Source organism: Myzus persicae, unplaced genomic scaffold (genome assembly GCF_001856785.1).
Source record: "Myzus persicae strain clone G006 unplaced genomic scaffold, MPER_G0061.0, whole genome shotgun sequence".
Lineage (NCBI taxonomy): Eukaryota > Metazoa > Arthropoda > Insecta > Hemiptera > Aphididae > Myzus > Myzus persicae.
In genome coordinates, this window is record NW_019102557.1 from 170,987 (window position 1) to 194,221 (window position 23,235).

The following is a 23,235-nucleotide window of genomic DNA, read 5'->3' on the forward strand; positions in this document are numbered from 1 at the left end:
TACATACATGAGTCATATACATTTCAACGGTGTTTTGTTGAGTTCCTACTTCAACTTAATAATTTTTTTTTGTATAGGTACCTGTACATAATACTACCAAGGGCAAAATAATTTAATATTTTAATAGTTTAGTATTATCAAAATAAAAGTTCAGTTTTATTAATCATAAATTATTTTAATGAATCTAATATTTACTATTTTCTATTTTCTATTAGGATAAACTGCAATGCAATACAGCGGTAATACAATCAATAAAATTATGAAATAATATCAAATTATATTTTGAAAACATTCATGTAATCATGTCTTATTAATTAGGTATTATCATACAATATTATATCATTAATTGTTATAATTAAGTATGTACTGACAATTTAGTTTAAATAAATTAAAGACGAAGATAAGAATAAAGTTGCAAATCACATTAATAAGAATTATGAAATTGATCGTTACATTAAAATAAATCCCAATTATACAAAATATATTAATAATATTATTATTGAAAATATAATGTTAAAAGTTAAAAAGTTTTTAAAGATAATTTATTTTCATTTTAATTAAGTAATAGGTACTTATTATTACTATTAAAAAATTATAGTTCTGAAGAACAACAACACATAGAGATTTGTATTGTGGATTGAATGAAAACGTACACGTCTTCATAAATCGATATATTTTTCCATTGAATAAATCATTGACTATGTAATATTTACTTTAAAATTTCTTTTAAAAATATTTACTATGGTAAAACCTGGAATTATTACCAAGAATGATAGCAATAATCTATTTGTGTTTTACGAGTGTTTTTTGTATGACAAGCATTTCTTTCATAATGTCACACCAATAATATTTTCATGTTAAATATAGTTATAATATAGCATACCTGATATTAGATACTAAAAACAGAGTGCAGCGTATCAGTATTCAGTACACGCCTAGGCTCATTTCATTCATCATCCATATTGATTATTGACTATGCAAAAATGCGGCTATAAACAAATTCAAGTTTCATATTGAGAAATTTGTAGCTAAAAATATGTTTGAATGTTCAGAAAATTAAAATCATTAAAATATATTAAAGAAGAAAATTAAAAATGTTTCTATAATATTATAACTTTTGTATAAATCCAAATCGGTTAGTTTGTTTTGAGTAGAAAGTATGTTGAACGTGATAAATCCACTACAAGTAGATGTTGAAAAAAATCACTTTTTCTGTGTGATCACTTCAGTGATTTGGAAATTCAAGTGCTCCTCTAATATTGTTTAGACATAAAACCTTCCGTTCGCTGAAAGCTCCTACATGGGACGCAATTTGAAAAAACTAAGAAAAAATCAAGGATGCAATATTATACCTGTTTTGGTATTTATAATTGGGATTCAACTATTATAGTACTTAAAATGGTCGTTGTTGGTTAGAAAGAGTTTTAAAAAAAGGTAATGGTAAGTGCATATTATTAAAGTTTATTGTAGCCAATAAAATTTCCCTAGAATAAAAAATAATAATTTGTCCGAGTGAAGTTTAGTTACACAGATTTTATACTCGAAAAATGATTGATTGAATAATAATCGACTTTGGTGTTGGCATAGGTACGATTGTTAACCAAATTTAATTACAATTGTATATTATTGTATTCTCGTTTCGTTTTGACATATCAATCTTCAACTCGTTATTTAATATTTTGTTTTCAACTGACCAAGTCATGCGATATATCAAGCTTAGGATAAAGCATGTTATGTATCGGTGTATGTTTGTATTTATTTATTTTTTAAAGTTGCGTGCTGTAGGATTAACAGATTTGATTAAGATTAATTTTCTCTCTTCTCCACTAGACAGCCGCAAGTTAAGTTAGAAATATCTTATTACATTATAATAATATGTTATATCATTATATGTACATGATGGATATACGCATAGAACCTACGAATAGTTGGTTACAAAAAAAAGTAATAATAATAATAATAATAATAATAATAATAATAGCAATTATAATTAGTATTTTTAACTAATTTTCAATGTAGGTTTAAGTTTAACAGCATCTTTGCAGCTATCTTCGATTAAAAATATATAGGAATAAATATTTATGATTACCTGATAACCATATATACAAATATTTAAGAAAATATACACGTAAATATTGATTTAGTATATGATAAATTTAATTAATGTAATATATTATTATGTTTTTGAACTATTAATATTTATCTGATATACGTGAAGCTGCGATGGCTTCGTTAAGTCTAGAAACCATCTGTTATTTTGTTATTATCTAATTATATGAATGAAACGCTGATCTTTAGCCTATGTAATCAATTTATTGAGTGTGAATCATATCATCACATTAATTTGTCTATTTTCTCTTTTCAGTGTTTCATAAAACTCTGGATGGTGGGTTATATTTAAAACACAAAATAAAATGTAAACACATACAATATTGTAAAATTTTTTAGTAAAAATGATATGTCAAGCTTGATAATATATCTGTATGGCTAAATGTGTAAGATGAAAATTGTGCTTAAATTAATAATATTTACTATTGCTGTTAGGATAAGAGCATGAAACATTAACTGAAAATTACCTAAACATTATATTCTTATGTTAAATTCTAATAAAGTATTGAAGTGTCGAAATTTGAATAATTTTATTATTATTGAGCGATAACCCATACAATCAATAAAAAAGGTTGAGTACAAATTTCGGCATTAAATAATTGTGTTATCGAATACCTATAATTTTTTTTTGTTGATTTAACTTTAAGTTTTTATATTATATAATATAAGTCACCAATCACCATGTTTTTTTTTTTGTTCAAAAAAACATAATAAATAGTTTACTAAAAATTATTTATTATTTTGTTAATCAGGAGGCTATGTAGTTCTGGATTTTATTTATCTATTAACAGTTATGTTTGTTATTGACATTTCTTAATATGTGCGTGGTAAAAAAAAAGTCAGTGTTCATTACACAGTTTATCATTTTCTGTCTGATCTAGGTACACGGTACACGGTCGATGGTCGTCGCTAAGTGAGTGACTAGACAGACTTCTATTCCTAACCTAACCTGTGGTATAGAAGATGCTGCTATATAATTATGCTTTAAGCGTAAATTGTTATTTTAAAAATATTGTTGAGGTTAACTGATATACTGTGTTAGCAGCAATTAACAAACCGAGTTAACACAGTTTTCTCCCTAAATATAGTTAAAATATTATTTACCTTAAAATAGACACTATATACAACAATATTATGAATTTACAATGCAAACTTTTATTGGTATTTGAAAGTATATTTTAAAAATATTTGAATACGGGATATTATTTAGAAATGATTTTAAGTACTTTTTATACATTTAAGTACCTATATGTGTACTTGTGCATGCTCAAATACATTTGTTTATTCACATAACGTTTATTGCTTTGTTGACTATATTTTGTTGTATAGTAACTACAGTACTTTATACTTAAGTAAATATAATAAATGCATTCATTTTACGGAATTTTCACAGAGCTACAACATAACCCTTTAAAATTCCTATAACATTCCCAAACAATATGTTCCGATTTCAAAGAAGAACACTACAAATGACTATGTATTTCAAAACCATTTGTTCAAATCTACAAATTTGACAACAAAATTAATACGTCGATCGATTTAAATAACATCGTCTTTAGACATAATATGATATTACTATGTGTTAATAATACATTAAATAATATAATAACGGACCTGCCCGTATAGGCGGAACTATTTATCCCTACACCCTCCTACTAAGTTGATATATTTGAAAACGACATGTAATCAAATATTTAATATAATATTTACATACATATTTATATATAGGGATACGAACCATTTCCCCCTGCAAGTTCTCTTCCTGTTTGTCTTCAATAATGCGGTTATTCCAAAATATGATTTTTGAAATTTCAAAATATACTGAAAGATCAAATTTTCAAATTTTTGAGATTTTTAGTTCTAGGTACGCAAGTGTCCTGGGGTATTTATATCCTAAAAATCATATTTTGAATAACTGTATTATCTAAGACGAAAAAGGGGTGAGTACATTTGGTGAATAGTATATAGTGGATGTATGTATACTGTACTTAGAACTTTTCGACAATTTTGACTTTTACTACTCGTTTTAAAGCCGTTTCATAACTGGTGGGAGGGAGAAGAAAAAAATGAACAACAGCATTTTAAGGTATCACACATTGATTTAAGGATGTCGAATTAAAAAAATATACATACTTCATTATACGTTTGTACGAAATATTCGTAAATAAAAAATAAAAAATATTCAGATGGATGTAATAAATTTATCACGATAATAATAATAATATGTATTATCATCGACATCAATAATTATTATTGTTAATACAGGTATAACGCGATAGATATAAATCGTGGCACCTTCTACACAGCGATGAAGTCAGAGATCGCGCCAATTTTTCTTGGCCTCTACGCCACCGCATATACCGCTGTTGTGGTAAGAGGTGGGGATATCACCGGTGAGCGTTGTGCGCGCGTGTACACACACACATTAGGTACCGCCGACCACGACCACGAGACTGGTTTCCCACTCGCCCGGCTGTTGGTATACCAAACGCTCGTCAGTTGTCCGTTGTGCGTGCGGCACGGAGTGTTATACGGTTCGCGTAAAGTAATAATTTATTTTACATACTATTTGGGTTTACGACTATATAATATTATCATACTTTATACATACCGTTCGTCGTGTTTGACACTTTCGTTGTCGTTGTATACGATTTTTTTTAACGTTCTTTAAAATGTTTTTCCTCGAGTGTGACGTGCGAAACTTGCGTATGTAGCAGATTTCCGCCCGACTCGTCTGCCCATATACATTTAACGTCATGATATATCTACGAACAGCACTTCGGACGATACGATAACGGTAAGTCAACAGTATATAATGTATAAAATTATAAGCTATTCGGAAAGAATATCATTATCAACCCTTTCATTCGTTGTACTCATCGGCCCGCATATTATGGTTTACTCTTCGAGAAAACAAAAAATTCTGTTGGGCACTTTTATAAAGATTACCCGCAGCATCTTTCGAATTCAATTCAGAATAATTCATAATAAAAATCATTGTGTTATATCTTGTGAACAATATTAAGCGTACCAATAACATTAAGTACCTACCTATGAATTTTAATAGTCAGTTATGATGCGTGTTTGGGGTTAAGATAATTTAAAATTGTAAGTCACGGTTCAACTATATATAAAATATCTAGGTACGTATAATAATCACCATCGTTAAATCGTGTGGAATATGTAAATATCGGTGTAACATACTAGTTTAGTGCATGAACAGTATATAATATAACATATATAAATTGTTATTTAAAAAAATATAACTTTTAATCTGCCGATGCCCGCACATATAGGTATAATATGCACTATTTTTTTTTTATTGCGATTATATATTATACCCATTGCAATGTCCTCGAATATAGTCGAATGGATTATTTGACATGGCCTGAGTGTGCATGCCACACATCATGTTCCTTCTTCCCCCCTCCCACCAATGGGTAGATAATTTTCTTCCACCACACGTTGTACCTATATGTTTCATCCAAGTACAGTACAGAGATAGGTAGGTACTTAGGTATTACAAACTGTTTTTTATTGATATTACATTTTTATTATCTTTAAAAAAAATTGTTATAAGAAAAAAAATTTTTAGGCTTAGTCGTCAAAAACATGAAACGAAATCCGTCCATAATAATATTATATTAATACACTTTCAAGATATTATTCACTGCGTGCAGTGTTTAGTGTTTACAAACTAATAGCACCGCGTGTATACATATTATAATTTTATTTTACGTCGTGGTTTTTTGAGGATGTTAACAAACTGGATTATAAGGTTTATAATTAATGAATGAGATTTTGTCCTGAACATGCCTAAGTCATTTGCATAATAAATCATTTTGTTGTTTGGTTTCATCTTATTTTTCAGAAACGCATTCTTCGAGAAAGTATAAAATAAGTATATTTTATTTATTTTATGGAGTTTAATTATAAACCAAGTTGTTATAATATTACATAATATATCTTAACTAAATAGTCCAACAAGGAATATTTCTATATTCATTTATTGAAACACAACATGTTTTAAAAGTTAGATTGTCGCTTAGTAATAAATTTAAAGATTTTAATTTTAATTTCCGCGTAAAAAAGTTTTATTGGACCTGCCTTTTTTGTATTAAAATAGAAAACATTTGCTTAATGTTGTACATTTAGAATACGATATATTCGCAATCATCCGTTGTCTTTCAAAATACAAAATTGATGGAAATGAGGAGACGTATTAGAATTCAAAATTTTAGCTTATACTTTGTCTATTTCAATCTTTGGCTTTTATTGTTTGGTTTTTGTTTTAAAAATATATACCTATTTAAAACATTTTAAATCCAAAGCGTAGATAAACACAACAGAGACGATATAAATCCGTGATCAGGACAAAGGTTATTTACGATGGCCAAAAATTAAATATTTACCCACATTTTTGAAGGGTTAAAAATAATAAAACAGTGTTTTTAGTCGTCTATAGGTATACCCGGCAAATACACGAAAAATGTGGGATTATAGTATTATTTACCTGTGATACTCCACTAAGCCTAATAATACCTATATAGTATATTATACAATTGCCGTTTCACCCCTGTAGTGGTCCAATCACAACAGTGACCTAACCGACGTGTGACTGTTTCTTTTATTCTCTCCTTTGGTGGTAATATTTTGGCGTCTCTCTTTGTTCTCATTCAAATATGCCAAACACATGGCCCATATTATGTATAATGTCTTCTCTTGTCCAATGCCCGCCATGTCCCACCCCAATTTTCCCAGCGTCAAAGATTATCTTCAGTCCCCCCGAACAAAATAAATCTTGAACTGCTGTTGTCGTTTTATTGCGGAGAGTTTCAAGCTGGGTTGTGGTTATATTTCGACCACTAAGAAAATTTAAAATATTGGAACCTTTCGTGTTTATTCTTCGTAATATATTTTTTTTATTAGAACAAAAATCCGAGGCGACTATGGGCATTGGACTAACACTATTATACATTATTTTATATTATTATGACTCTTCATAATATTAAATAAAATGAGAATAGATATGTATAAAAAAGAAACAAATATAAGTACTTGCAGATTACATGACATATATCTTATATGTATACTGAAATGTCTATATAATATTTAATTAAATGCAGATACTATTCGTTTAATCGCTTATAACTCTAATAATCAGCTACTATGTTTGTTGATGTACCTACGTGATAATGGTATACAAAAAATTGTTTAGAAAATATTATGTTTTTTTAAGTGCGACACAAAAAAATAACAATCTAGTCGACATTTTATATTTTTACGACTATCTTTTTTTATTTCGTAGAAATTTTTTTAGGTCACCAAATTTTAGTTGTCTTAAGTATTATTGATTTTTATTATTAAAAAGAAGATATTTATATTATAATTTAGTCGATAATAATGTGATAACTGTCTACAAAACCGTAATAAATTAATAAATTACATTAATAATTTATAAACGGATTAATTAAAAATACCTATATTTTAAAATACATAATATATTATATCGTATAATGTATTGATTTAATATGTATATATTTATGTATTTAACTTAACCTTTGAAACACTGAAATGCGATATTATTCAAAAATCGTGTGTATCTAGTAAATACCATAACAATTTAAAAAAATTAATTTACAAAGTGGACGTACATTTACGCAATGTCTTTGTCCAACATCATAGGTGCACATAGCACATTGCACAACTACAAAATCTGGTTTTATATTTTGATTTTAATATTTGTGCTAGTCATAATGGGTCGCTTCTTTTCTTGAAGTTTGTCTACTTATGCATGTATTTATGTTTTTTTAATAGACGTATAATGCATCTTAACTCCGCATGTCTCTAATAAACTTATAGTGCCCTTATAGACTGTATATTTATTGAAAATTAAAAAAAAAAGTTTCAGGTACATTGTACATGCTATTATGCCAACACAGACAATCTGAATCATCATAATATCATGTACCTATATGCCTCTCGAATTTTTATTTCATCGGGACTCGGCGTAGGTACTCCTACATCCTAGATTCCTATAGTCGGGAGGTATATATAAATATAGTATATTATAGAATATAGATCATATTATACCTATGACCTATTCGTGGTTTCGAAAGTAACCCACTTTGACCTAATAAAAATTAGTGTTGTGTATTCGTGGTAAATACCTATAAAAAAAAAAGACAAATTGGTTAAAACTGCACTTTCTGTCTAATACATCACTTGTACTTATTCCGTTCGTTTCTAGAAACTGTTAATAAAACCTAAAATTACTCGTTCAATAATTAATAAGTATACTTTACTCGTAATTCATATACGTCTTGATATCTGATAACCAATTGTGGTGCTATATTGAGCGCTACACGAACGTTTTTGAGTATTTATACCGGCAACAGGCTTTATAGAAAAAAACCAGGTACATTGTAAAACGAATGCATTCCTTGCATTAGCATCACTGAGAATTTTCTATAATAACAATACTCCAGGTTTGCACCAAGGTCAGTCAAGTCTCTTTTTTGAAGAATTTGTAGGGACGCCGCCAATGTTTTGTGAAAAATCAACTGAAAAAAGTCAGTCATAAAATTATAAAATTTCGACTAATATGTCATATTTTACATTGTACAAGTGCACAACAGTAACCTAACACGTTTTTGTATAAACTTGTTACCATTGGGAGGATCTTTCCTTTCCCGTCTTTTTCATGTTCATTATTCTCAATAGACAATAATTCATATTATTCATGCGTTTGTTTGCTTATTGTGTGACTGTTGTATGTAGAATTCTACAGAATACACTACTTATCGACATTGAAAAAAATGAAGTTGAGATTTAAAAAATATATATATTTCCCTAATAACCTCAGATGGGCAAGATTTTCAAGAGAATTTCAGTCCCCTAATATTTGTGTACACCTAAGTATAAATTAATAAATCTGTTGGCCGTTGGAGAAAGTTAGGAGAAATGTACTAACTACTCATATGATCTATAATCTAAATGTGCTTTGAGATGTATTACAATCGTATATTGCTCTGGTTTTGTACTTTTGTTTGAGGTTTTGGGAGCTTGTTAAGGTTTTGAGGTCTCCTGAGTTCTAAATGGGAGTGTTTTCACCATTCCTGTAATAATTTAGAATGTTATTGTTTCAATTTAATATGTACTATTCAAATATCGAAATTTTCATTTGATAATCGTATAGATAATATTCTTTTTTCAGGTGATTTATAATAGGTATATAATATTTTAGTTTTACGGTAAGGAATTTCGCTTTGCTCCATCACGCATATTATAAAACATATAGCGATAATCTTGATTGGAATTCTCTTAATATTTAACTATATTTTAAATATATCACAACTAAGAATATGGTTGTGACTGTTCACCTGTAGGATTTAAAAATTATTTTACTGTTACGTATTTACTGCTGAAGATTAGTAATTAAATTATACTTACACAGTTATATTAGTTGTCTATTAAAGGTACTACTTTTTTTGTGTGGCATAAAGTGACAATATTTTAGTATTTTACATTTTTACCATTACAAATAGTATTGACTATATGATGTAATAAATATGTTTTTTTCTATAGACTGGTAGCTATCGATGTCAATAAAATGACTACGCGATAAAATGTGGAATAAACTTTTAAACTGGCTGAACCAGCTATGGTATAGGTATGCTGAATAATATTGGCAATACGTTCATATTATGTTGTATATATATATGGAACAGTTATAAGTCTCCTATAAAGTGTTAACCCGTTCATCTTAGGCAATGGAATTATTTATAGTAGTTTATTTTTGCTTTTAATAGCATACAACAGGAAATTCGGTTTTTTTCCTCTATCGCGAATCCACGTCTTTAATAACGTTACAAGCCATTGCATCGAGTGTTTCAGAAACGGAAGTTGGAAAACGTTGGAAACTGCGTTGTGAATTCTTGTAGGTACCTACATAATATTATAATTATTATAAGCACTTTATGAAACACTCAAACACCGGGTAATAATGTAATCATTTCTATCCCAACCATACATGATGTATTTCTCGGTGCGCACGTACCTATATACCTATACCTATAATAAGAACTCGGTTAGCTTCGTTTCCTGTTGTCGTTTTTAGAAATAGGGTTATGCTCGTGTAACATTATGTTGGTATATATTGTACATAAATACAAAATTCAAATTACAATCACCGAAAATAAAATATACACGGGCACAATACACTTCGCGTTGGCCCGGTGCAGTCGGACACGTGCTCGCGCGCGTATGGCATAATAATACTATTATATTATTATGGAAGGAAGAGAAAGATGAAGAGTGACAGAGAGGAGAGTTGATGGAAGAGAAATGAACAAGGAAACACACGTGCCCGTCGTCTGTTGTGCCGATCGGCGGTATTAGTGGCGGCGGCGACATTGTCGGCGAGTGGGAGTCAGCCGGCCGGCAGATGTGTCTAAAGAATATTATTATTTAGGTACGTTGAAAAAAAAAATGAAAAAGTCCCGCCAAAATGTTAATGTCTGTGTAACACTAGTGGTGGTGGGTCGGTCGTGGCAGTGCAATAGTACGTATGTCAGATAAAACGTTTTTAATGATTATTTAATTTTTCGAACCCGGTCGGCCGTGAAATCGAGTCGTCTATTTGAAAAAAATTATGTCTAAAACAACGTACTATATTATATATTATATCATAAAATATGAATAGTAACATAATACGTATCACGTGTTTTATAATACGGCTGTGAATTGTGTTGATTAAATTTTTTTTTTAAAAACCATTGTAATAATTACTTTTCACTTTTGCCTTTTTAAATTTTAATTATGGTTGTTGTTATAATATGTATTTATTATATTATTATATACCTACCAATATTAGGAAATCTTAATCAGTATAGCTCTATCGGCTATATTTTATAATTGCTAAACTGTATACTAAGGATTAGTATAATAAGGATTTAAATTTATATTTTTATTGAACTAAAAAATCGTATAGATTGTGCAATTAAAAAATAAATGTATTACATTATACTATATTATGTATTCTGTTACTATTATCTTATGCTGTATTCTATTCATATATAAATGTTCACGTTGCTTTAAAATTAAATTTAATAACCTGTTTTTTACGAATGTGAGTGAAGTTATTACGTTCGGTTTATAAAAATAACGTACAGTATATTTTATTATTCGTAATTTTTTGAACGATGTTAATTAAAATTGTATTATATTTTTAATTAATCGACTTTAGACTCGTTTAGCGGTAGTTTCACTTAAGTAGATTAATGCAAGAAACAATGGCCTGCAACATCAGAGGCGTTGTTTGGGAGGTAACACAATACAGACTGCACCAGCTATATTCTAAAAATGCCAACTGACCGACCAAATCAATTTAACTATTACATATAGCATGTTATTATTACATTGAACGATTTTTTTTAAACATCAGCTTTTATAGTATTATACATGCTATGCAGTATGCATATATAGAGCTATTACAAACGATAATTGTATTCTTTATATTTTACGTTTGCTACATCAATTTCCGTTCTCCTATAAGCTGTATAATTAAAACCGGCTTCACAATTAAGCATGTATAAATGCATAATATTATGTAATGCAAATGATGATTATTAGCACTAGACAGTGCGCCGCTGTGCCGTGAACCAAATGATATTGTATCGATAATATGACGTAATGATACCCACTTGCCAATTAGGTACCTATACCAAAATGCCCAGCATTAATACACCTATGATTTACATTTCACATTTTTACTTACATTAAAATGTATACTTATATACCGCGAGTGTTATGAGATTATTTTAACAGCGTTTTTCTTGGATTTTTAAATTCTACCCATTTCAGCGTTTCATAACACGTAAATACAATAAATTCTAATTTCTAAATAACGGTTGTAGAGACGTATACAACTTACTGTAAAATACATATATTCTTACAGGAAATTGATGAGTAATTTATATTTTATTATAATATTATACGTGACTTTTTACATCCTACTTTGACGGCTACTTGATACGTAATCCACTGAAAACGAGCGCCGCAAAGCAAAACACTATATAAAATACACATCACTCACTCTCGAAAACGGTTAATTATTGATCACGTTATTATAGATTCCTGTTCACTGGAAGTTTTCGATCGAATCTTTTTTGCTCGGCGTCCCCAAGTGTGGATATAATATGGTACCTAGTATATAACCATTATTATTACCTAGTACCTACCTATATTATAGCGTTGTGCACTTGTGCAGTGCGAGTGTGATGAAATGTTGGCAAAATTAATTTCAAAATAGTCTCACTTAGCATCTATAATTTGAGTCCTCCGACGAAAGTCGCCGGACTATAAAGGTATAGGTCATGGGTAGAACACCAGTAACCTAGCTATTTTCTACACAGATTTTAGGAATAGCTACAACTCCGAACGCATCTATATGAAGCTAATTAATTATTGTGACTATATTTGTCGTATAATATTAGATTTTTGTATAAACTCTGTGGGATGCAAGAAGAAATCACTGCAAATAAATTTCATATAACATTTTAGCATTTTTACGGTGCATGTACGATATGAATATAATAAACAATGTGTATTATCATCCAATGAAATATGCTTTGATAAAGTAGCACCGAATGGCGAATACCATGAATCGAGATATTCCAAATTATGTACGTGGGTTTTAAAAAAAAATATATTTTGATTTTATTATTAACTATTATACATTTTATTAGTTTTGGTGTTAGTGTACTCAAATCCTGGTAAATATTAAGAATATCCTTTACAGATATATTTATTATTTAATGTACCTATTAAAATATACAATTTTATGAAAACCATAATTTTCCAGTAAAAATAACTGCATATGATTTTTATTTATTTCTGACTGGGTAGTCTAAACGTGCCTTTGCCTATTATAGTCGTGCAGACGTGTGGTTAGTGTTATTGAGTAAGTTTCTTTAGTCGTTAAAATATATAAAAAACTATTTAAAATAAATCGTAAAATTGTTAGATTATGGAACAATAATGTGATTTCACGAGAATAAAATATAAATACTGATAAACGATATTAAATAGTTAAACGTTATCACGTGATTTCCATAATCACTATAATATCATCACTCATCTGTACATTGCCATAACTAATAACTGATTCGTTCGAAATAATAATAATATGAACGACATTATTCAGATATAGTCCACTGAGGGCCCGTAACCTCATATTCATAATAATAACACTGACTGATAACAATGTCGTGGGCTACAATATTCTGTGTTTGTTGTACATTCACTATAATATACATTTTGTATTATCATGCATAACGCTCAACGACTATCATTTGTCCTAAGTTTTGGTCAAATCGAAAAAAATTGACTCAAACACACAAATATTATTGTATCATAAAATTGTTCGTTATAAACAAACAATTTGAAAAGTTTTTAATTGATGCTAATTATGTGATTATGGGAAAATTTTATTTTTTATTTATCCAGTATTCAACTAGTTTTATTTGATGAAACATAATATCTTTATTTATGTGTAAAATATGCAGTCAACCTTAAGGGGACACCCGCAAATATTTATTGTCACTATCCAACAAACGTACAATATATACCTGTATATATGTATATAAATATAATATTTTTTTTTGTTCAGCTGTAATAACGGTATGCTGTTGGCTTTAATATTAGGGTGAATTGACCTATAACCAAACTTTAAGTCAAGAATATTATCTGTGTTCAATTGATGGTCTTGTATGATATTTTAATTTTTATGTGAGTTACAAGTACGCAAAATATCAAAATTTAATAATGGTCATAACTCACTAAAAATATGAATATTGTATCAAATCGACTAGAGAACACAGCTGGATTTGTATTCTTAATTTTAAAATAGGTCAATTCATTACTTTATTAAAGTTGACCACACAAAATTGAAACTCCTGATCTCAAATTTCCTCCCTTTGTATAAGACCGAGACAACACGTCATGCAGGAACATTTTATTATTTTTACCCTGCAACAGTGGGCGTCATGTTGAACGTTGAAGTAATTGTGTAAAGATGAATAAACTAACAAGAGCACCTAAATCTGTATACATTTTTTTAAAACGCATAAGCAATGACGGTGAATAATATTGTTTTTGGTTGAAAACTTGAAACTATTTGCGTTATGCGTTGAATGGCTGGTGGTCCATCGTCTGTAGCCGTCTATAGAATCCGATTAAGATTATGGAAATCAGATGAATGTTAAATAAAACCAGTTCGGTACAATATATTATAATATGTTTACTTCCATGAAATATTATTGGAATTTGTTTGATATCTGTATACCACCCTAAGTAACCATCACTCGGACATCTCGTCGGACTTCTATTTGGACGGTATAATTTGAGGAATGTTTCGAATAATAATACTGGGTGTGATGAACTATACTACTTCAAGATATACCAAAAGTGTTATAACTGTTGTAAAAATTCTTTTACTCTTAAGTTAAAGTTGATTCCTTTTGTATCAGGGATGGTGAAGCACTGAAGCTCAAATAAAACAATATTATTTCGTTTAAAATTTAGAAACCAATTCATTTGTAACGAATTTGGTGGATTATGTATAGTATATAAAATTATTGCATTCTAAAAAATCCATTACTAATACTTATATTGCTCTACATTGAGAGGTTGTTGTCAATTAAATTTACTATTTAGTATTACCTTTATAGTTAAATGAACTTGTATATTATCATATTTTTTACGAACGCTTCATTTGTTAAAATTGATATCGAATTTATTATGTACTATTAAACAATTGCATACTTTTTTTATGATTATAGTAATATAACTTTTAAATAGGTAGGTCGTTAGTTATTTTTATAGCTTATGTTATAAGTATAGTTTGAAAATTATATATCTTTAACTATGCAATGCTATACGCATTAAAATCTAGATTTATCCAGTCGATTTTAAGTTTAGATAGTATATTTATATGATATTATTATTATAATGTGCCTTATGTATGGTGTCATAGATAGTTCTAACAAACGGTTTGGTTCAAAGACATAAAACTAAATGTAGGTGCCCAATACCTCCAATACCCATTATAACACATCATGTAAATTAGGTAACACAGTATTAAACTGCACCGCAAGATATTATAACTTGTAAGATGTTTAATATTTTGTTCGGTTTTAAGGAACCTATATTTTGAATAAAATACAATATCTTACAAATTGTGTTTATAATAATATATTATAAGTGTGCGATGTTGTTAGTTGTATTAGCTTCGTCCTGTCGTCTCGATAAAATAATTAGTGATTCTACTGATTACCTACATATTAAAAACATGTTCCTAACCACTGCTGCAGTAGCCTGTTTGCACTCTTTGCTCAAGGTGATTTAATACATTTGTACTTAATCACTATAATTTACACAGCTAATGTAGATTGTAAATTAAATTTCATAAGTGTACAATATAGAGTTATACATCAAATTGATAAAAATATATTTATTTCATTTATTTATTTATTTTATTGAAGTGAATTTTTTAATGAATCATGTACACATATTATAATATAATATTATGTAGGCACTACAGGTATATCCTATAGGTACGCATAAATGCATAATAATATACGCATGTACTCACATGCGTTGTAGGTATATCACTGTATCAGTTAGGTGTATATGATTATCTGCAGTGTGTTACATAAAAAAATTCCCAATTATTTTACGACATTAAAGTACGCTTATATTTTTCGTGCTAAATGAACTGTGATTGCGGTTTCATGTGTCGGTATCGGTCGGTTTAGGGTGTCATGACCTCTTAACCAAAAACCATATTATATATGTATTTTTTTTTTTGGTAACAAAAATTCCAACGTATGAAATCTGAGATGGTTTGTAGCTCACAATAAAAGCTACAATTTATCTGCCCATTAATCACAAGTCCGAGATATAAAGATTGAAAAAAGAGCATATATATGTAACTGTCACACGGAATAGAGGTTATATTGTTTTCGTTTGGCGGAAGGTGTGGCTGCGTTCTTTTATTGTATTGAAAAGGTGAAAAAGAAGTATGCATCCAGCTAGATAAAACGTGACCAAGCGATTTGCAACACTTATGCAATTATTGTATAGGCACCATGTCATTATAGACCGACTTATTATATATATATATATATATAATATGTATCATATATATATAATACGTCGTGAATATCGTCTGAACGGTTGTCGGATGTCGTATTTTCCTTTGAAATAAAAATTGTAAATAAAACAAGTTTACGCCGATCGAAGCATACGTATGCTATATTATACACATAATAATAATATAAAGCCAACAAATTGGGTCCAGTTATATGTGTATAACAGAAGAAACGGTGTAGGTAGTAATGCAGCGATCGTTAAATGCGATTATGCACAAATAATTTGTTTTGTTTTATAATTTTATATACATACGTATTATATTATATAGTTTTACGAAAGAATAAAAATTTAATAGAGTAATCTTCGAGTTTTTGAAAATAAACAGGTAAATTAGATTAATTACAAATTATTATTAATGGTTAATGAAAATTGGTAATACCTTGATATACCTGTATAGTGTATACTATATATTACTTGTGATAACGTTAAAACTTAAAAGTATATTGAGTGTACATATTATTATTATGCCACTTTTAATGTTTGATTTTCATTTGTCCTCAACGTTCGGATTGTTGTCCTGTAGAAAATATTGTTTACCTACACGGCGTGTATATGAATAGCGTCGGTGTTAGGTATGCTATTTAAGACGACATCGCGCGCCGTGTACTGAATTTAATGAGTGTTTCGGAAGCGTTTACAATGTAAATCGTTGTGCCCAGACCCCGCTGTGCATTTTTCTGCACCGTTCATGCGGGTCTAATATTACACACGCCTATAAAATAATATTATTTATCATATACATATAATAGATGATATTATTATTGTAAACCAGTGGCAGTGATTTTTGGGTGGTTCCTTACGCTCTCTCATAATAATAATAATAATAATAATAATAATAATATGTTTATGTGGCAAACACGATGTATTCGTGTCACGAATATCATATACCTACTCTCGTGCATTACATAATATACCGCGAGAGAAGCACTCGCACGGAAGAATACAATGGCGCATAAAATGTATATTGGATGGGACTGTCGTTTGTGTATATAAGTCTGTATTGGTATATGTTTGGTCCACCGCCGCTATTGATAGTATCGTCAGACGAGCGTTCCCGAAACGCATTATCGACGGATATCGTACGATAGGTATATTTTATTTGTATAAGTATGAGGTGCACATCGAATCCGATTAACTATAACCCACCCACAAAAAAAAATTTGAAAAACTCTGCATTTGTTGTCCAGATGCGGCGTCGGCAATACCTTATATATTATTACTCTAATCAATGCTATAATAAAATATTAATATGTATATTATTATGTATTGTAGCATGCGTACCTAAGAACGGAAGTGCTCTCAAACTAAGCACATATACTTGCAGTGTATAATACTTATGCAGGTACATAAGGGTAAATTCTTAATGTCACTGTTTAATTTATTGTTTGAAAACCGTGTTATAAATGTTATAATCGTAACGTAAACACACATTTTGTAATCTTTAGATATATATATATTACTATAATATAGTTTAGTCTTAAACTTTCGAGTTAAATCTAATCTCGCTTGACTACATATTACAGTATTATAACATACACACACACGCTCACACGCACATTTACATGACTATAATATACGATTAAATACTTATTACCCCGTTCAATTCTGACCGATTTTTTAAAATGTTTTATATTTTGAAATACGCCAATACCATTATACTAATGATGATTCATGTTTTATTATATGTAGTCATATAATTATATTGTGAGTATAAGCGAAAATAATTTATTATTTTTCACATTAATATTTATAAATTCCATAATTACTTAAGTAATTAGAAGTTACGGGTAAAACGAATTCTTTTTTAACATAAATATATTGATGACGTATTGACAAGAATGATTATATTATTATGACAATATATATAGGCAAGTATTTTATAACTTTATAAGTACACATGTATTGTAAGGTACTTCTTGCAGATGCACAATAATTGATATATTAATATAAACCTAGTAACTAAAAAAAGTTGGTGAGGAAATTATTTGTTAGCGTAAAAGTGTAATACCTATACTTGTACATATATAAGTATTATATTACATAATAGCTAACACTTGTATATATTTTAATGAGTTTAAATATAATTAGTTGAAGTAAAATCACTATTTTATTCTTATTATTTGTGTGTACTTTGTACAATGATATAATGATACCAATAGGTTTTTTTTTCAAAATAAAAATTTGAAAGGTTTTGGAAAAATAACGAATTTATGAATTTCAAATAAATTTAAATGTACATGATGTATAAATCAAAACACTGACATTTAATTTCTTACTAAAACCATTTTTTTGTTTTAAATTTTTGTCAATACTGCAATATTGTTTTCAGAGACTTTTCTAAAATAATATTAGGTATGTATTTAATTAAGCTCCTGTAGTCCTATTAATATGACGTCACGAATTGTTATGACGACAATATTATTATGATGGTTAATATGTAATTGCGAATTATAATATACACGATATAAACATGTTTTATTTCTTTAAATGGCCTTGAATGATGTATCATCTGTACGATCATCTGTCGACACTGACAAACATACTTCTGTTTTTCTGAGTCTATAAAATAAGAATACACAGCCGTGCAGAATCTTTGCTCGGTGATAGTCTCGAGTTTTTTCGTTTATTGTTTTTGTGGGAGAGATAATGGCGGAAATAATGCGAGAGTGACTAAAAATACAGTAGAATATTATGTACAAATGGTGTTCTACCATTGTCGATTACTTTTTCACGTAATGTAGAAGACCTTGACACCTTGTACTATAATGATAATAATTGTATAGTTGTTCGAAGCAAAATAAAGTCACAAGTCAAAAAAAAATATAAACAAAGGAGAGAATACTGGATAATTTGTTGACATAAGACACTATACATTATACTAGGTCAATTTTCATTTAAAATTTAAAAAATCTGAAATATTCCTACAATTGTGAAAACTCTGTGTTCTCAAAATGTAGGCAATTGTAAGTAGGTGCTTGCAATTGTTGTGCAGTTTTTTCAAGAATACGACAAATCAACTGAGGAAATGACATTTACAAAATCACCCTGAATATTATATAATGTAATAATGTACAGATATAAGTTGTAACATAGTGCATATTATTGTAATAATAATAATAATAATAATAATAATAATAATATTTATACACAATACCGCGATGTATGTAGATATGCGACAAATAAAAATTGATTAGTGTAGAGGAGGGCATCTTAATAATATTATATATGAGTATATGATGAATTATGAAAAGTACATGGGAACCAAAATGGTATAATTATAAATAATTAACAAAGAATGCTTGCGGCGGAGTGGACCAAAAGTTCATTGACCATTGACAATATTCATCATATATAGGACTCATGCGACTGTATAGCGGCGGTGATGACAACGCGATCTCATGCATTATTATTGTTGTTTTACGACTTCTGAATATATATATGTTATATATTACATGTATGTATATAACACATAAAGATGAAGCATCGCGTGATAATTTATGTATAGTATAGGTTGTAGATGTATATAACATAATATATAGTATATACAATAATGTACTTGACAATCGTGTTGGAGCACAATATCTTAGTGCATGCCACGCGACAACTGCTGCAGATGAGATGTTAAGAAAATATTTTTTGTAGTTTCGTTGACCGTTTATACGTTTTTTTTTTTATTATTATTACTTTTTAGTTCTGTCATAGACACAAGTGGTCTGTGGATTTTCTAAAGTTTTGAACCAATTAAAAAATAACGCAAATCTTTTTTAAGGGAGGCCTTTGTGAATCTTAATATATAATATAAACTTCGGTTAGCACAACAGTTTCCTTGAAATAGACGCAGTACATTTACACTTATACATTCACATATAAGTAGTAAGTACCTATATTATACGAGTGTATTAGGTTTAATATGAATATTAAATAGTTATGACTTATTACCAAACTAGCCATATATAGACAAGAACGTTTAAATTAAAATGCGTGTTTACATTTTAAAAATGTGATACGTCCAAGCATTAAACATATGTACAAAATCATGTTTACTTTGTTAATAGTTCTATGTACCTATTGGTAAGCGTGTTAATTGAAAAAAAAATCAATTATAAAAAAATTATTCACTTTTATAAACTACCATCCTTGGTCGGAGTGTAAAAAGATTATCTCTGTCAGACGAGGAACAAACCACCGCACGGATGCTGCGATAATTTAACTATTCGTATATGATTTATTATAGATTATATTGCCTGGTCGTACCTGATATTGTATGTATTCTAATCTAAGTATTAATTTGTACTCCAACAGTTAATGTACCGCCGGAAACAATTATACTGCAGTGTTACTGTTACATTATTCAACCACGGGGTATCAATAAAAAGTTTTATCTCACAACTTATAAGCAACATTGAATCGAATTTAATCGAAAATTGTTTTGCTGTGTTCAGCTCTCTATCACTTATCATAGTCTAAATTAATAATTTTTAATAATTTCGTGTAATTTAATATTAAATTGAGTATAATTATAATTGAGTCACCTGACCATGTTTTCAAACATATAAGTAATATAGTTTAAGTAACCGCTTTACCTACTCAAGTGTGAAGACATACGTTAATTTTTATACAAATAATAATACTAGTTTTCAATATGATGAGTAGATTATTAAATTTTGCTTTATTTTGAGCCACGTCCTTAATAATATAATACATGGCAATTAAGAATTCACAAGAAATAGCTAATAGGGATATCTACAGTGGTGTATTTTTATATTTGTAGGATTACGTATGACTTTTATACTTTAATATTAGCTATGGTTGTTTTTAATTGGCTTGAAATTAAAAAAAAAGTAATAGCAATAGTATTACTACTATAGACATTTATTATATTATATAACCTACTACAGTAGTCAAATTAATATCAATCAAAAAAAGGGTATATTATTTACAAAACGTACAGTTACGTTATATATTTTGTAATTATAAAATTCGTATAATTAATAAGCATAACAAAATAATGTTTCCTCAAAAAATGAAAAAAATAGTTTAAATAATTAAAATGTTGTAATAGGAAACAAATAATTACCTAATAAAAATACTTTTCGTTTGTACAAAAACATTTAAAATACCTATATATGTATATATTTTTTTGTCGATTTTTATATTTTTGTAATCTTTACTAAAACTTTGTAATTACATAAAGATGGATTCATCCTCACCAAAACTGAAATTGGTTAATGGTTATAGATATTAAAATAATTTATGTTACTACTGTGTTAATATTGAAACAACAAGTGGATTATTGCAGGTTGTTAAAACGATAGGGAATGATAAACAAATAATCTCGTTAAAAAGATGACAAAAATCCACCAATGAATTAGTAGGTGATACCTACTTAGTACTTGATTTAATGAAGGTTAAAATAATTTGAACTAAATATTTTAATGAATGGGCTACCTGTAGGTTAATTACTATAATATAACACCAAATCATTTTTTGTATGTTTCTTAAGATTTGTATAAGTATAGCTGTTGACTGTTGTTTATAGTGTAAACATAAATTATTATTGATTAACATAAGGGAAAATAAATTAATATTTTCATATACCTAATCATAGCATACAGTACCTCAAAAATGTGTGTGTTAAAATAATTGTCGCCTAAATAATTATTTGATTAGTATTATAAGTATTCTATATAAAAGAATGTAAATACTTGAAATCGACATAATTACATTTGTAAATATTAAGTTGTAAGCAATAGTATCTACCTTTTTCATAATAATTAATACAAATGTATATGTATGTATTTTTTTTAGTACGAATATCATTGACGTTATCGGAATGTTGTCACGTTCGACAGCCTTGCAAAATCAATTGCATTCGAGTGATAAATCGAAGAGTTCAGAACGAAAAGCATAAAATAATTATACAGTGATTTATTATCGTGAATATTTTGGTAAGTGTTGAATACATTTTTTAAAATTTTATTTCATTTTCTTCCTATTTTACCCTTGTATAAGTAGCTCATTAAAATTAATTACTTCACTTATATTACAAGGTATTTGGTTGGTACCTATAAAATATTTGATGAATTCTATTTAATGAAACATATTATATCCATATTGGAGTGTATTATTAAATAATTTACTATATTGTGTGCGGGAAATAAACCAATGATGAATCTATTCATTATTTTAATAAATCAATACCTATCCCAATGATAAGTACAGTATTAAACATAGGTACAGAAAATATCTAATAATTTATTATTTCATGCAATGCTTTGTTTTCGGATATTTTGGTAGGTACCTACTTCATTTTTTCTCGCTCATTCGTCTTGTTTCCTTTCTTTTTTCTTCGTTTTGTAATAAACATTCGGCAAAACAATAAATAATTTACATTATTCATAATAATATTGTAATAGAAAATTTCATAGTTTATCAATGATTCAGATCACGAGGTTATATCCGGTTTTAAAGTGTAGAAAACCTTAAAAATGAATTACAAATAATCTGTAAACGAAGTAATTTAGAGTTTTGACATGCCATAGCTTATAGTTTAATATTTTCAAACATTATTCATACATTTGAATAAATTATGTCAATTTTCAACATGCATTTTCGGTGTAATTCATTTAATCTTTTTTTCTTCAAAACATATTTTAAATGTCCATGTTTTGTCTGACATATTTCATTTCTTGCTGATTAAAGATAAAAACACGACGCTTAGAATTATTATTATTATAATTTAAACCTAAATGAGCTCATTTACAGAGACATTGTGTATTATCTCTATACTAAAAGTACTACTTTATTATAAAAAAATGTCTATTAAAACTTAATTTATTAACATTATACTATAATGTACAATGTTTATTTAAGCCGAACACTTCGTATTTATAGTCCAAGTGGTTTTTTTAT

At 28.4% G+C, this 23,235-nt stretch overlaps 1 protein-coding gene across 1 annotated transcript in view; it reads left to right on the top strand.

Moving 5' to 3' along the window:
- Positions 1-4,564: 4,564 nt before the first annotated feature.
- LOC111032558 (rho GTPase-activating protein 7) overlaps positions 4,565-23,235 on the top strand; it is a 109,680-nt gene continuing 91,009 nt past the window's right edge. Inside the window, exons 1-2 of the mRNA XM_022312936.1 lie at positions 4,565-4,906; positions 22,132-22,271. The gene's annotated coding sequence lies outside the window, so the exon portion shown is untranslated. The remainder of the gene's footprint in view (positions 4,907-22,131; positions 22,272-23,235) is intronic.